At 35.7% G+C, this 18,192-nt stretch overlaps 1 pseudogene; it reads right to left on the bottom strand.

The window, feature by feature from the left end:
* Positions 1 to 228: 228 nt before the first annotated feature.
* LOC116912410 lies at positions 229 to 16,649 on the bottom strand (annotated as a pseudogene).
* Positions 16,650 to 18,192: the final 1,543 nt, after the last annotated feature.

The raw sequence follows: 18,192 nt of genomic DNA, 5'->3' as shown, positions 1-18,192 counted from the left end.
CAGCACTATCACATCGATGAATCAATATGAAAACAATTTATTTCAGAAAATAAAGATTTAAAATGGTTACTTTCTTAACTTATGGTGTAACATATATAGATAAATCAATTAGCTCAATGTCTTCTAAAACAAGGAGCATCTGATATATAGTTCCAGCAGTAAAGGGTGTAGTCATGCCCATCACGACCACAGATCACAGCCTTCCTTCTTAAAGAACCCTAGTCCCTTTTATTCTTTGCCACCTTTACAAAAATCGTAAAAAAACAGACAGCATTTTACGAAAAACAAGATAAAACAATGGCATAGCAGCAGCACACAGGTGAGCAGGAATCAATCCCACATCCAGAAATTGGTACTGATAAGAGCAAGGTTATGTGCAAGTGGTCTCAATCACTTGGCCCCTTTGACGCATGAGCAAACTCAATCCAAGACAGCTCTGTCCAGGGGCTTCATGGGCTGGTCATGGTGAATGGCTGACAACCACATCACTTTCTTTTTATAGCTAAAGAAAAATAAAATGGACATTAACCTACAGAATGAACGTGAAAAATATGTGTATAAAGTTATGTGTAGCATAAAGATGATTACATGAAAGCATAAGGAAAATGATTGTAGTCACCTATCACCATCAAGATCTTATTATATAGTGCATAAGCTAGAACTTCTTCAACAGAGGCTTAAATATATAAAGAGAAATGCTAGTAAAAAACCAAATATTCATAAATAAGTGATTGGAATCAGTTAAGGCCCAAAATCAAAACAAAATCAAAATGAGTTTGTTTCACGGTTTAGAGTATAAAGCAATTGCTAGTGCAGCTGGTGTAAAGAGTTCAGAGCAGTAGAACAATTTAGAAATGCATGGCAAATCCATGCAATTTTCACTGTTATCCATATCTGGACAAAGCTGATAAGTTGTCATAATTCATGAGGAATTTGTACCAATAAGTTATCAGTGTTTATTGATTATAGATAGAGGTATGCAGAGTAATTCCTTTGCTGAAATTTTTCTCCTTTTACAAACATCTCCTACTAGTTGTAAGTTGTTCAATATAATTAATAAAACTACATTTTCTTTTACCACTAAAAATATTTTGGCTCTTGGAATACATAATGTTAGTCTTGCTGTTAAGTGGAAATAGAGTAAATTCTTGGTGTTAGAGTTTGTACTTTTATGTGTAATGATTTTTAATATTGAGAATGCTTAATATTTTACATTGAAACATTGAAGAATTATTTGATTATATGTTGAAATGACAGCACACTAGTAGATATGGGAAAGGTGTTTATAGACATTGCTCATCAAGTATAAAGCTTAATGTACTATATCATAACACAGAACCAGTGGTAATAGGTTCTACTTCCCTTCTTGCTATTTATAATATTGTCAAGAAAGGCAGCCATAAAATACCCAAAGTGAAGACACTGTTATTTGAGACAGAAGCAGCAGTAGTAACATATTGTTATACAGGAGTTGAGGACCCTATGACAAGGATATTGTATAATTAACTGAAGACAAATTCATTGTATCATTAGCCTTCAAAATGTACTGCCTATTTAAGAAATAATCACCATTTTCCAATGCCATCATCATGTCTATTAAATGTTAGAAATGTAGACATAAAGAAGAGTTTTACATTCGACCGTAAAGGAAAAAAGGGGGATTGATGAAGGCTTGCAGAGGGGACACCAGTAAAGCGAACAAAATTTGAAATGTAAACAAATACAATAACCAATAAAAAAAGAAAACATATTTTCCAAAAGCTATATAAATTTTGTTTCAGGAAGTGCATATTAGAATGATTAAAATATACTTAAATTGAGTTAACTTGCTTTAAAATTTTCCTATTAATCATTTATCAATAATATAAACAAATATTTGTATTTTTATGCATGGTATATACATATTTGTGATGAAGGGAATTATATGACAAGGAAGCATAATTTAGCTAAATGCATGTTCTAAAGTAATTTGGAAAGTAAATCATTATTGTGATTACTTGATAAGTAAACAGCAATATGCTACATTCTTTCTTTCAACGAGATTTTTAAAGAATTTACAATCTTTTCCAAAAGGCAACCACAACTTAAAATCTAAGAATGTGCACCATTTATATGTAGAATCGTATTTTGCCAATGCTATTAATTGAGTAAAAATCAAAAGCTTTATTCTTTAGCACATATTGGTAATGGAATCAAAGGCAAAATTGGAAGCATTTAATGTAATTAGAATTAGAGATAATGTTAACTTCCTGGTTAACAAAAGCAAAACTGAAGAGACTTTTAAAGAAAAAGAAAAATGGTGGCTATCTTCAACTACTACACTACACTACAACTTCAACTATCAGCAGGCATTTTAACATACAAAACAAATTTACTCTAAAATTAAAATCTAGTAATTTCTCAAGGGGAGAATTCCAGCTTTAATAAAAGTTAGATTTTGTTATTATAACTTCACTACATGCCTATTGCTTCCCCACAATTCACCTGTTATGAGCCTCAGTGATTCCTTTCACCACCATATATATATATATGTGTGTGTGTGTGTGTGTGTGTGTGTGTGTGTGTGTGTGTGTATTGCTATTTAAGTAATCTGAATAAGCCTAAATCTTTGTTAATTTTTTTTTTAGTAAAACAACTGAATAGCACTTTGGTCTGGGGTATAGGAACAATTTTGTTATTCCTGTGCTTTGCAGGATGAAAGAGAAACATGCCAAGTTAAATTCAGACTCAAACAAAAATAATGAAGAGAAAAAACCCACATTGATAATCTCTTGTTGTCTAATGTAGCTTTTGCCCTCATCATTAGTTATTTCTCCAGGTTAATTGCTGCTCCCTAAATCTTCCCATGAGAAATTATCTATAATAAATCATCTCATGATGTAGCACAGTGATAGAATACTTGCTTAGCATGCATGTGTAGAGTCCTGGGTTCCAATACAATACAAATAAATAAATATACTGTTATACTCACGAGGGGTTATTGATGACTGCCTTCAGTGCGTTGAGCAAATCTGAACTGGACATTGTATGAAAATCTAGAGAAACAGCTGCTCCTTTGGCTACCATGTGAGCAACGTTATCACGTTGTTCTGAAAATAAAGGGATGCCAACCATGGGGATCCCATGATGGATTGACTCATAGATGCCATTGGCTCCACCATGAGTTACAAAAGCCTTAGTTTTTGGATGACCTAGGATCAGAAGAACATCAGAAAATATACTCATTTGAAGTCTTAAATATAAGTGTGTAATAAAGTAATCAAAGAGGCATGGTATTTTTAATATAAAAATTAAATTGAATTACCTAAATTGCTTTAATATCTCAGAGTAAGAAGTACCTAAGGGCATAGATAAGAGTGAGATATCTGTACCTTACATTTTCTTCATTGTGGTGCTAAGGTTGAGGGAAGAAGTAGTTGAGAAATGAATGACAGATGTGGTACATGTCCTGGTGTATAGTTTGTGATGAAAAGTGATTATCAGTTGAACACACAAACTACATATTGGATGGAGGAGATGAATGTCTGGGAACACCCTGTGTTTGTTCTAACTTGTTGACATAAAAAGTTCTTAGTGCCCTTCATTGCTTCTCTGACTCTTCCTTCCAATACCCTCATTCCATCCCAAGGTAAAGAATGCAAGTAAAGATGCTTGAGACATCAATAGGAAAAATTGTTATTTCCCTATGGACCAATTAGAATTGCTTATTAGCACATACACACACTGTCTTTCTGTCTCTGCCTGCCTGCCTGCCATCCACTAGTCTGTGCACCCATCTGTTGCTGTCTCCATCTCTCCCTTTCTCCCTTTCTGCCCACCTCTCTCCCTCTCCCTCTCCCTCTTCCCCTCCCCCTCCCTCTCTGCATGTGTGCATGTGTGCATGTGTGCATGTGTGCGTGTGTGTGTGTGTGTGTGTAATTTGGATGAAGAGTTGCAAAGTGAAGTGATACTGTTGCTCTTAGGCGCTGCAGACTGTTAATTAAAAACCTAGTGTCAGGAAAGGCAATCTTCACTTTGAGTATTTGGGCCACAGAGGTGGCGTGGACAGTTGTTTGGCTACTGGAAGAGGGGGGGTGGTCCAGGACCTTGTCCAATCAGTTTAAACTTTACTCTTGATAGCGTCTCAGAGAGTGAGGATAAGACCATATTGTTTCAGACATAATATACTTCAGAAAGAAGGTCTGAAAGAATTGAGATGAAACTAATTTGGACACCTCTTCTCTAAGGATTTTCATAGTATTGGAATTACTATATAATATTTCTAGAGACAAACAGCCCCTGCTTCCTGTTAGGAGTCCCTCAAAATAAAGCTTCACAACTATAACATATTCAGAGGGCTAGGGTGAAACCCATGCGTGCTCCCTGACTATTAGTTCAGTCTCTGAGTCCCTATGAGTCAATTGATTTTGTGATTTGTGTTTTCAGTACTTGTTTCTCAGCCTTACCAAGAAGGTCATTCTGGGGTATCCACTTGAACACCCGAGTATTGGGTCCTAAGGTGTCTGGTTTCTTGCCCTCAAATCTCCAAAAAACCTGTTAGATGTCAGACAAAAATTTATGTAAGGATTAAAAATTTAAAACAGACTATTTTAAAAGTTATACACAGCCTAACTTAAAATGCCTATTATAGCATAGGTATGGAAATCAGGGAAGGAGTCATTAAGAACTATCAAAAACCTGATACATAGACTGTCTCCATGTTTCAATGTATGTTTATTCAGGTTGAATGTAATCATGATTTGCCATGTGTAGTTATATGCACACATGAGACAGTCAATGAAATATTATTGTATTTAAAAAAGTTTGTTTACTTACGATAATACTCCTAATTTCCATTATTAGTTCATGCCAGAATAAAATAACCCTAGAGTTTATATGCACTTGTTCCATGTTATTTTCAAAGAGTTTAGCACTTAAAAATTATTACTTGTTGTGAATTTTGGCAAGTATTCCATATCCCCTAATCTCTCGGTTTAGAAGTTTCTGGAATGTTGCCATGATGGCAAATCAGAAAATGGAGTTGTCTGTCTTTATCATCCTGTGAATAACCTCACAGATTGTGGATATTTACTCTGGCCATTAACCTGGGCATGACTGTCACTCTTGTCCACATTCATCTTCATGATTGGCATAATTTGGTGGCTGTCACAGCATTTCTACTGCACAGAAAGTACCACATTCTTGATTGTATCACACATATTGGACTGATTTTTGAAATCCTAAACTACCTTCACAAATTGGAGCTTTATTTACATGTTTACTATATGTTTCCTGTGAGATTTTTAAACTTAACTTTGGGACCTCAGTAAAAACAAGCATGGGTCATTATAGGTGACTTAATGCAGTAGAAAAGTTCAGCTGTGGTAAATTAGCTTCATATACCTTATGAAGAGAGAACCACAAGGACCTTTTCTGGTACAAAGCTCATTTCTACTGGACTCTTTCTTATTTCTCCATTCCTTCCCATATGGGAGGCATTTTACTCTAAAATGTTAGATACATAGTCCCATGGATGATGTTTGATCATGTATGGTTAGTTAACCATAACGTCAGGGATCACTCTAACTTCTCTTTTACATCTTCCTGTGTCAGACTTTGGCAGGTTCCTCTTTAGAAGGCCTGGCCTTGTTTCTCTTAACAAACATGGAATAAAGGAACTGTGATGGTGAACCCTGGCCCCGCTTGTTCCAAAATGTTTCCTGAATGATAACTAAGTAATTCTAGATTTTTTCTTAAATATTGGGGGTAACCTGGGAAGTATATATAATATACTACATATTCCCCAACCACAATCTGCTAGTAAGGTGATTATGTCAAACATTGTTTGAATAAATGGATTCCTGAATTTATGGATTCAAACAAGTCTCAAGCAAAAGGGCAAGTGACTGAGTTTAGTTATTTTTGTGTAGTTTTGCTTACAATTGCTGTGCTCACCATGCTTCTGTGTAATCACTTGTTTATGTCAGTGTCATCATCAATTAAAAACACATTCTACAGATTTTAAATTTTATTTTTAAACTGGCTAAGGCAAACCATAATACTTGATTTCGAATAAAGGAACATCTCTGAATCGGATCTTTCCACACTGTCAAACTCAGCAGATAGTTGGTTCCCACTGGGTTGCCATTTTACCTTTTGTGGAATTTGTGCCAGGGCTGATGCAATTGTGTTAGCCCTTTCTTGTGTTATGTTCCTGATCATCGACCCCAGAGAAAACACCACCACACCATGTTCTCCTGAGCTCTGTGCAAAGTCTTCCATTTCCTGTAAATACAGGGAATGTTTTACTGACAAAAGCCAACAACACATGAAACACTCTTGAATTTGTTATTAAAAAATAAGAGAAAAATGAAGTATTACAAGAATGATAAGTACCAGTGGTGAAACACATCCAAGACAGTCATTGCTGTCTTAGTCATTGTGTGTTCATGGGGAACAGCACTATGCATATTCACATCTTTCTGTGACTGGTGATTTAATGCAAATGACAGTGATATACAACTATTCAATAAAAAATATGTATATAAGTTACTCAGTATGAATCTTTTACCCTAGTTGATTTAGGGAGTTACAGGATTTAGGAAAACAGTTTCAAGATGTGACATTTACCTATACAATTTTTATAATCATTTTGTAAAGCTGACTTTATAAAATTATTGTACATATTGATCACATAACAGTTGTGAGCTGCCATGTGGGTGCTGGGAACTGAACCCAGGTCCTCTGGAAGAGCAGCCAGTAATCTTTAATAGTTGAGTCATCTCTCTAGCCTCTGATTTCTTCTTTTTAAGGAAGGAAGTCACAAGAACATTCGGTAAGCAATACAAAAACAGGGAATTGTGGAATGCAAAAATATTAATTCTAATGTACTTTTATTGAGAGAACAATATATATATAATATATATATATATATATATATATATATATATATGAGAGAGGGAGGGAGGGAGGGAGAGAGAGAATATAAACAACAACCAAGAGAATGGCAGAAGACAAAGGCAAGCTTCAGTAGTGTTAAACAGAGACTCATGGAGCCAGCACAGCTCTCTGACACAGTCGAGGAAAGCTGAGCCAGTTACTGCTTTGACTATTGTGCTTGTTTTCATCTTGCGTTTCTGATCTCTTATGTGCCATATTTGTGGAGGACTTTATACATTAGGATTCATTTATGTCTTTTTCCTAGAAAATTATTTCTCTTCTCACAGCAATAACCTTATCTACCCCTACTCAGGAGTTTTTCTTGCCATGGAGAATATGAACAGCATGAAAAGTTGGATCGCTCTAGAGTTCTCTTGGCACATCTACCTCTTAACAACTTAAAAATAAGAGATTTGTGAACAGATAAGAATGCAGGCTTCCTCTCCCATGTAGTCCATTACAGACATTGCTCCCAGAAAATAAAAAATATAGTAACAAGGTTAGCTTGCCAAAAGCTATTATATATATATATATATATACATATATGATGAAATTGCTATAAAAGAAATATAAGAATTTGTCAGTTATAAGGAGTCTGGCTCCCACTGTCACAGTTAGCTCATTTATCTAGAAAACAAATGAATAGAAAATGTCAATTTGCAGCTTGGCAAAGCTTTCAAACTTCTAAGCCAGGCCAACTCACAACTTGTAGTTCAACCACTATACCTTGTTCAAGGCTTGGGAACTCGCTTTGAATGAGTCAGATAATTTCTTATCTGTTTGGTGTTTTTCTTTCCTGGAGAATACATTGTCATGTGTTATAAATGTTCATGTACTCCAAAATGATTTGAGATTGATGATTCTTATTCTCTCTGTACTTTTCACACTTGTCCAGGGACAAGATGTTTATGAATAGTATTCCTTTTAAAGTATTAAATTTGTCCCCTTTTGGAATTTGTATAAATAAAGAAACATCTTGGTTGCTACTCAGTCAGATATGCAAGATTCTCCAATCCCTAGTCTCTGACTCATTCATCCATAATCCCCTCTGCTAGTTTCTTATCTCTTCTGCTGAAATCTGTCTGTCTGCTGGGGCTGTTGCCAGTGCCCTTCCTCCTTTTGTTTATTTCCCTGGATGAAACTCAGGTGTCAGGCTTTGAGGCTAGTCCTTTGCCTGCTGAGTCGTCTTTCCATATCAAATAGAGAAATTTTAACACAGAATAATAAGGTTTATAATACACAATTAAAGTTAAAATCTTGTTAATGAAATGTAATTATCACAGTTATTATTACCAATTATGATTATTATATTGTTGAACACAGTTTTCACTGTCTTTTTCCCTTGTTCTAATCTTAATAACAGTACCCACTTCTCTATGGAAGTTGAGGAATCCTTCAAGTACAGAATAAAATGTGCAAAAACCTGTATGCACATCTAATTGGCTTTTGATCATGGGAAATTACTGTGCACAGCCTAAAAGATTAGTATTCAAAGTTTATTTGGAAAGTAATCATTAAAGACTGTTTCAGTGGCCAGTGAGATAGCTCAGATGTTAGTATTTTTGTTGCCAAACTTGATGGCAACACAAGCTGGAAGACAGAACAGACTCATGGATTTATACCTATGCCATGAAGCCCTTCTCCCTGCATGTGTACACAGTGGTATATAGGCACAAACATACTTTCAAATGAAAAAATGAGAAATATTTTATTCTTACATAGTTGTTAGGAATATAAAATTACAAGAACTCTTTTAGCATCATATTATATGATCTTTTTTTGTTTCATGATTCCATGTGGAGAAGTTTAATGAGAGAAGAGGAGTATAAGAGGAGAGGAATAGAGTCTGTTCATTAGCATGTGGAGGGAAGGGGGAGGGGAATGGAGAGAGAAGGACAAAGTGGAAGAGGGCAAGAGAGCAGGGAAAAGAGAGAGAGAGAGAGAGAGAGAGAGAGAGAGAGAGAGAGAGAGAGAGAGGCATTAAAGCAATCTTGTTTCTTTCTTACAACTGTGATGTTCATTTCATAACAGATATAATGGTGTAATAATTGGGTAATTTAAATGTGATTCCTGTTTTCATAAGCTAGTGCTCCTGTGTTGTATATGTATTCTTCTATGGTTATTCTGGCAGGTGATGCCACGGACCACCTTATACAAAGAGCTTTAGGGATCTCTCATGGTCTGTCATAAGACAGAAAAAGCATGATCAGTCTTCCCCAGAGGTGAGCACTATACTGTGTACCCAATACCAAGAGATCTGCCCCATAAAATGTGTACATATGTGTACATATGAGCAAGACTCAGTGGATGTGAATATCGTATTTTATGTTTTACTGTATATAGGTATGCTATATGTGTGGGTTTGTGTGTGTGTTTGTGTATGGGAGAGATAATAACAGTTAAAGAAAGACAAACAAAAATACCCTGTATCAATAACTATACCTTTTATTTCCTACACTACAAAAATCTGAAATCTCAGCTGAGGAGTACATTAATTGGTGGACTAAAAGCAAGGAAGTGTTGAGTTTTTCTTAAATATCATTGAAGGCAAACATTCATGATATTGAGGAATGCCTTTCTCTTTAAGGTAGAAAACCATTGAAGAAGCTTGACACAGATACATTTTAGGTTTATGCCTTTTTCATCTGTGGGATGATGTCACAGGTGAGGCAGGTACAAGATAGAATGAGTCCTTCATTGGACAAGAAGGAAGCATGGGTGGGAGAAAAGTTTGAGGGAAGAGGAGATTGGAACAGAAAGGAGGAGGAGACAGCAAGAGTAGAGGTGGAGAGAACATGGAGGCTGACGTTAAGATTCCACTCTGTGAATTTACAGGTTTTTATGAATATTCTTAATGGATGGATGTGTACAGGGCTTTGTATGTTTAGGTGGACAATTATATTTTATCATTGGATCAGAGGTTATTGTGTTGTGTGTTCTTTCATGTGCAGATTTAAATGTAAGAGAGTGTGTGGCAGCTAGTCTGGGCCACCATGGAGTTGGGATGTGTGCTTCTGGGAAGATATCTAGCAGATATATCTTGGGGCATTGTGGTACTGGACCTAGTGGGGTAAAAGAAAACCATTTTTGTTTATAATTTTACAACAACAGATTGCAAACCAATGTGATGGGCGAGAATCCACAAGTAATCCTAAGAGATGAGAGAAAGTTTTATTTTCTAAGTAAGAGGGGACCATTACCATATTGAATCACATAATGACCCAAGGACAGGAACCTTAAACAAAGAAAAGGCCTAGTACGTCTCCTGCTGTGTGATAAGTAATGGCAGCTCAGGGAGTTAGACATTAAAAGCTGCTTTTTAAAGAAATTTGTTTAGAAAGTCTTTCAGGATACGCATATTCCTTCTAATGTGAACTCCATGAGAATTTTGGTTTGAAATCCTATTTAGACAAGCTACTTCTCAATGACAGATATTATTAGAAGGTGATTAATTTTGTTTTTAAAAATAAGAGAGTATAGAGATTACCCAAAGCACATGCAAATTTTCATCCATGGTTCAGAACTTAGGGAAAAATTAGTCATTGACTCCGAGTAGAGAATTGTGATATTTCCAAGTTATTAAGGTTAAGTAGAAATCTGAGGCTCGGGATAGAGAGCTTAACAGATCGATATATTTTGGCTTTTAAGGTTAAATAAAAATCTATGACTCTGGGTAGAGAGCTTAATTGATATATTTTGGACTAAATTCCTGGTTTGATAAGTTATTGATATTTAAATTGATAGAAGGTGTTTAGTTTGTTTTATGAATTACCCCATTAGCCATATGGTTGTTGATGCCGGCTAGCGAGGGTTTGTGTTTATTTTTGATATTTACAACAGGAAGCTCAGATTCTGTTAAGGCGGTCTTCATGGCAATTTTGGTTTAATTTCCTGATATGCCAAAGTACAAAAGCCTATCGGGCTCATACACTATAGTTTAGCTTACTTCCTTTTTTAAAAATTGTTTAATCTTCACGATGGGTGTGAGTTTGAGTTTTATGGTTATATTATTACTCTGGGAGAGAGTGCAAGAGACAAGGTTTTCTGGTTATAGGCTAGAGAACACAGTATTTTGTGAGAAAGATTTTTGTCTTTGTGTTTTTAAAAAGTGTGATTAGGCTCTGGAAACCTCACAGAGTCGTACTAATCAGATATGAGAGAGGGAGACCGCCTGAAAAACTGGGTTCAGGGGAACCAAACAAAAACGGGCGGGGATCCAAAAAGATATCTCAATTCTAAACTTTTGTCTTGAGAGTTATATTTTGCAGAATGTGCCTACTTGGAATCCTGGTTTCAAGGAGTTTCGGCTGGGTCCAGTCAGGACACATCAGGCTACAACATTTGTTTCATTCTTCCTACCCTTCCCCCAAGGTTATCTCAATGCCCATGTACAGCTTGAAGAAGTTATAGAAGAGTCATAGCACCAATCCCCTGGACTTTTGGGGGACAGAAAGTGGTTATTCTAAGGTTATTTTTACGAGGAATTTAGAAATGGTTGTAATTTAACAGGAAGGAATTAGCTAGTTTGAGTTGTACAGTCATAATCTCATTTGGTAGCTAGGCTAAAATCATATCTTTGCTTTGGTATAGAATTTATCTGTCAAAATTTAAAAGTACAAGGTTTAGAGCCAATCCTTCTATTGATGTCATTACAAACTTCTGAGTTAATTACACAAGCAATTTAAGGGCCAAATAGCAAATTCATGGCTCTGAGGTTTTGAGTGTAGTTTCAAGATAATATTTAGGCTATGGAAAAAACAGTCCAGATTGTTTTATATAGATAGCTGTTTTTCAAAAACATCAGAAATCCACAAAATATGAAATTTAAAGTTATTTATCTTCCGTTGAGACATATCTGCTCCTAACAGTTCCCCTTTGGTGGATTTAATGAACAAATTTAACGTATTTGCCTCCAGGTGAGGCAATACTTTGTGGCTAGGCAGCCACTGGGCAGAAACTGCCTATTTCATCTATAGACTGATATTGTCCAGAAAAGGACAAATTATGCAGAATAGTTGACTGCTAAACTCTGCCAAGACAGGGTGATCAGCTCTTCAATATCTGCATTTCAAGAGTCTGTCAGTTGATTTGGGGCCAGAAGGCTGAAGACTTGCACTCACATGTTGCTAACGGAGGTCTGTGCTAGTAGAGATTTGTCTCTACAACCTCTCATTTCTGGGAGTCATGTTAGGCTTACTATGTGTATAAATATTTGGTCATTCTCAGATTTCTGATGGGGTTGAGGACTGATTATAGTCTCATAGCCTATCAGGGTGTTTAACTCTTAAAATCTATTTTATTAGATAGTTATCAGATAATATACAAGCTAGCCAGGATATAACATAGGTTTTAAGCCTTTCTTCAGCTGGAATGGATAACTTAATGTTCTGTTTAACTGAAAAAGTGTTGGACTGGGTGTTAGATATATTTTATGCTTTTAATTACAAAATGATAATAGTTGTACTCAGCTTATCTTTGAGAGAAAAAAGTTTTTTTTTTTAATTAGAAAAAAAGGATGAAATGTGGGATGATGTTACAGGTGAGGCAGGTACAAGATAGAATGAGGCTTGTCATTGGAGGAGAAGGAAGGATGGACAGGATAAAAGTTTGAGGAAATGGGAGGAGACTGAAATGGAAAGGAGGATGAGACAGGAGGAGACAGCAAGAGTAATGGTGGCGATTACACAGAGGTTGATGTTAAGATTCCACTCTGTGTATTTACAGGTTGTTATGAATATTCTTAAGAGATGGATGTGTACAGGGCTTTGTATGTTTAGGTGGGCAATTATATCTTATCTATTGGATCAGAGGTTATTGTGTTGTGTGTTCTTTCACATGCAGATTTAAGTGTAAGGGAGTATGCAGCAGCTAGTCTGGGCCACCAAGAAGTTGGGATGTGTGCTTCCGGTAAGTTATTTTTAGCAGATGTCTTGGGGCACTACGGTGCTGGACGTAGTGGGGTAAAATACAGCCCCCTTTTTATAATTTTACAACAACATTGATCTTTTCAAAATGTAAATGTAAATGGCATTTGTAAATTTAGGATGATAAGAGTGTTAAAATTATTATTATTGAGCAAGAGGAAATTAAGTTTTCTTTAAATATAATAAATTTACTAGGTTTAGTAAATCAATTAGGTTGAATGCAAGTGTCCTCCTGTACACTTAGTGGTCCATGCTGTGGTTCCTGGTCATGGTACATTTTGGGGAAGAATTTGGAAATTTTAAGAAGCAAAGTCTACGTAATTACATTATGCAACTGCCTTTCTGTTTGGGGGGAAATCCAACTAAGTCTCTGCTTCCTGTCCTTCCTGGTACAAAAAGAAGCTTGTACAAACATCTTCCCCCTACAGGGTCTGTCCTACCCTAGTACCAGAACGAACTGGGCTGAGTTCTGACAGCTCTGAGGTCATGACCCACAAATCTCATTTGCTATCATGTGTTTTTCTGTCAGCAATGTTATCACAGTCTAACAGTAACAACAAAAATAGCAGTGATGGAAATACTCAGTATTAACTTAGCATTATCCACTAAAAGCCTGAGGTATTTACTTTTACTCACTTCAATTTTCCAAACACCATATCATCTTGGTAGTATTAGACTATGGTTAGATGTACTTAGATCTGTCAGTATTCTATTCTAGATTTGTCTTCTTTGCTATTGTTACTGCAACATTAGCCTCCTATTGGTTCCTTATTTTCTGACTTGCCCCTGTGCAATGTAACTGGAACTGTATCTTGTAGAGTTTTTTTTTAATATTTAAGGAAATATGGTCTTACATCTCAGTTCACTTCTTTGTGTTTTATTGTGAAATTTTGAACAATCTGTTTATCAAAATCCCCTGCTTTGCACACACCATACTGCGGGTCCTAGTTCTTGCTCTCAATAATCTAGCAGCTTATTTTCTTATATATTTGATTTCTCCTTCATGTCTTAGTGTTGTTTTTTTAAATAAATGAGTTTAGAATTTGTTTTGTTATTTCCATTCAATGTTCTCTTAAGATTTGGGCAGAGACAACTTTATGTTGTTTCTTTGCGTGTCAAAAACTTATTTGGGTGTATACTAATCGTTTTGCAGGGTTTCTACAAAAGAGCATCAATTTTTAGATCATTAAGTTAAGCTGTTTCCCCATCATTCTCCCGTTATTTTATAAATTGAAGGAAATGCATACATATGTGGACGTATTAAATTGGGGATCTATTTGACCAGATGCTTTTTCCTACAAACCACTATTTCTCCTGGAAGGAAAAGTAAAAGTATGGTGTAGAATAATTTGAAATGAAGCAAAATAAAACAAAACTCAAAGAATGTATTTACCTTAGGTAATGGTTTGGCAGGTTGGCAGTGGAGTCCTCCAACAAACTCAATGTTTGGCAAGGATGGGCGGGGAAACTCCAAGTCCCAGTAGGACCGAATGAGCCATATTTCTGCTTTCTTCATTGTGTCAACCATTGTAGTGGGTCTTCCTAAATGGAGTGATGAGTGGGAGATGAAGAACAAAATGATAATGAAAGTATTGCCATGTGAATAACATGTCTGAAAAGTGTTGAAATAATGTTACTCAAAGAAACAAAGTGTGCACTTATGAAATAATTGTATTTATTTATATATAATGCATTTAGAGTGTAATTTATTTTTGTTTACTTAATATATGCTAGTCAAAAGAAAACTCAGATGAAATGCTAATGTCACCTCAGTAATTCAGCAATCCTATTTTCATGCAATCTGCTGAGCTTCTATGTATCAGCCATGTATTTTGCTCCTCTAAGGCTTCAGAAGAATAGATGGAAATATAAAGGACATTGTAGCTCTAGAGTAAAGCTACCTCCGCATAACTGTGGATTCAAGTTAGTTTCTACAACAAACAAGCTATCTCTTGACTCTCAGTTTTCTAAGAGAATGATGAGGGTAATGCCTGGAAAAATTCTGGCACATAACACAACGTTTACTTCATGCTATCAATGTAATAATATACATTTCCTTGTAGAAATATTTACAAATATTACCTGGAAAGTGTTCAGAAATATGAGAGTTGAAGTTTCTGTTCTTGCTTAATTGTGGCTTTCTTACCTAAGTAGGGAACTGAAACTGCAGACAATGCAGACCAGATAGATTTGGGTCCACCATTCAGGAGATTAATTCTTTAAATTAAAGACTTGGACATGATGCTATATAATGTGTCTTGAGGGGTTAGTATATCATTAAAGCCTCAGTATGTCTTAAAAGAGGGAATACTTTAGAAAGTAATTAATCAAAATTTTAATTAAAAAAACCAGATTCTAAGAAGATAAAACAATCTTCCAAATGCTGTACAACATAGATATTATTAAATACATTCCTCTTTAAAATTTATCAAGCTTAGCATGGGATATTGTTCAGCTGGTGAAATGTTTACTGTAGCTGCACCAGGACCTGAATATTCTGCTCATTTAGGTACAGGTTCCTAAAACCTGCACACAGGGTGCACACCTTTGCTTTCGAAGCAGAGTTGATTGGATCCCTGGAGCTATTCACAAGGCCACTCTGCCAAATTGTTAGGGTCCAGATTCAGTAAAAGACCTTGTCTCACTAAATAAATTAGTAGGAGATAGAAGTAGTCGTGAATGTTGACATCTTGTCTTCATTTTCACAGCACATATGTGTATTTTCACTTACATACAATGTGAACACGGGTATTAATAAAACACACATTCTTATAGCACATTAAAGAAGTTCCTTATCCTTTAAAATGAATAAAAATATGATAAAATCAATGTGAAATTGCTTGGAGAAATCTTGTACCCATTAATTTGTAACGTTATTACTTCCTAAAATGCCCTGGATCAGAGCTGCTACCTGCCTCTTTTTCATCAGTAATAGAAGCTCTCTCATGGGTTTAGTGAGAATGTTAGACAATATTGTATTTCATTTAATCATTTAAGCATGACAGACAAATTTGTGCCTAAAAAGACTTTAAGGAGCAATAAAAGTTAGACCATTTTACTGCTGATGAGCTCACATAACTTACCTAAAATTTCGCTGAAAAATGGATCCCAATCCTTAGCAGGAAATGACTCGAACCAAAAATCAAAATAAAGTAAACATAGCATATTTTCGACTCTCTCCATGAATGTCATTTGACCACTTAATCCTGACAAAATAATAGGTACATAAGAGGGAGGGAAGGGTTGTCCCGCACTGTACTTTTCTATTCCATAGCCAATACCAAAGCGAAGACTGTACACAAATGGTAACTGCAGTATCTCAGCTATCAGCTCACCACAGGGACCAACAGCATCTGAAAGAACCACATCAAACTGGGATTCCTTTAGTTTTGCTATAAGTTCCTTGTTTGAAACAACTTCTCTACAAAGCTGTAACCACGAATCAGAAAATTGCCTGAACATTTTGTTCAAAGATGGGTAGTATCTCAAACATGTATATTTTGGCACATCGTATGTCCACGTATTCACCCACTGGGTAAAAAACTTTTCTACTTCATCATTATTGGAAGTTGTAGGAAATGTTTCATATACAAAACCAGATGCTTTTTTGGGATCAAGAAAGACGGAAGATGAAGGTCTGAGAACAGTGACTTCATGTCCCCTCTGTACAAGTTCATCCAGTATTATCTTTAAATTCATCCAGTGACTGTATTCCAATGGCCACACCAACACTTTCCCACAGTTCCCAGATCTGAAGCAGAAACTTATCTGCAGTAGGAGCAGAGCAGAAATCCACTTCTGAGGCATCCTGAAGATCAAAGTCCTTCTGTTCACAGAGTGCTCCCTTCTGTTACTGCTTGAGCTTTTATCCAAGAAACAATAGTCAAGAAGTTAAAATATAACTTGCATTGCTCAGAGCTGATAACTGAACGACCATTAATTTTTGATGAGAAAAAATAGAGAAATCAAATATTAACTACTCTCTGTTTACACGAGAGTGTATAATTTCTCTTTTATGATAGAGGGTTTACAATAAACCAGGAAGTGATCACTGCGTGTTCAGTCTGCATAGATGGACCCTAATGATTGTCTCCATTATACCATATTTCTTAATTACCGTTAGTAGCTGAAATTAGCCATCATACCCATCTCTATATATGAAATTAATATAATTCTGTTCTATGGACAAACCACAACACTGTGATATAAATTTTATGAAAACAAGACATCATTTGTATCCAAAGGAACTAGAAACATTCTACCAACAGACCACCAAGAGTGAAATTGACATATTTCCTTACATAGGTTTCAAAATATGAATTATAAGGCAATTATGTGTTACTTAATTGTGCTGCTGTATTAAAACATCTCAACTTCTTAGACAGTTGGATATAATCAGAAACATAATGTTACGGTATTAAATCATATCATATCACTAGGGCTGTAATCTAAAGGTTAGTACCTATGACCATGACTCAACACAATTTTTCCAGTTCGCTCTAGATGCACCCGATCTAAAGTTTTACTTTCATATCTGTGTTGAAATGTAATTTCCAAAATTACATCAGATCAAAACATTTTTATCATTTATGACATATTTACTCCATTATAACTGCTACAGATTGAGGCTTTATAACACACTATCTTACAGTATACTAAAATATGATATACACTTAGGTATTGCACTAAATTCTATTATATGCATGATTTTTTTTTTGTGGTTTAATCCCTAAGTGCTTTGGGGGAAGTCTAGTTGGTTAATACTGTTGCAAACCTCTTCATCTTTTACAGTCTTTGCCCTAATTTCTCTATTGCGGTCCCGATGCTCAGTTCAATGTTTGGCTGTGTACATTTGCATTTGTATTTGTCAGGCTTCTGCCTTCAGATATATCTATTTCCAATGTCCTTAGGACCCTCTGTATTGATTTTCAGAGTGGTTGTTCCAGTTTGCAATCCTAGCAGGAATGGGAAAGTGTTCCTCTTTCTCCATTTGCTAACATGTGCTAGCACTAGAGTTTTTGATATTAGCCATTCTGATTGGTATAAGGTAGAATTTCAGGGTTGTCTTGCTCTGCATTACCATGATAACTAAAGACAGTCATTTCTTTGTTTTTTCTTTATTAAATTGAGTATTTCTTATTTACATTTCGATTGTTATTCCCTTTCCTGGTTTCCCGGACCACATCCCCCTAACCCGTTCCCCTCCCCTTCACAATGGCTGTTCCCCTCCCCATTCCCCCCACCCATTACCACCCTCCTCCCAACAATCATGTTCACTGGGGCTTCTATATGCATGATTTTATTTTACTAAAACTTACTTCATACTCTTGCATCTTTTTTATTCATACAA

This window comes from Rattus rattus, chromosome 11, assembly GCF_011064425.1.
Source record: "Rattus rattus isolate New Zealand chromosome 11, Rrattus_CSIRO_v1, whole genome shotgun sequence".
Taxonomy (NCBI): domain Eukaryota; kingdom Metazoa; phylum Chordata; class Mammalia; order Rodentia; family Muridae; genus Rattus; species Rattus rattus.
This window is presented reverse-complemented; position numbering and strand designations above follow the sequence as displayed.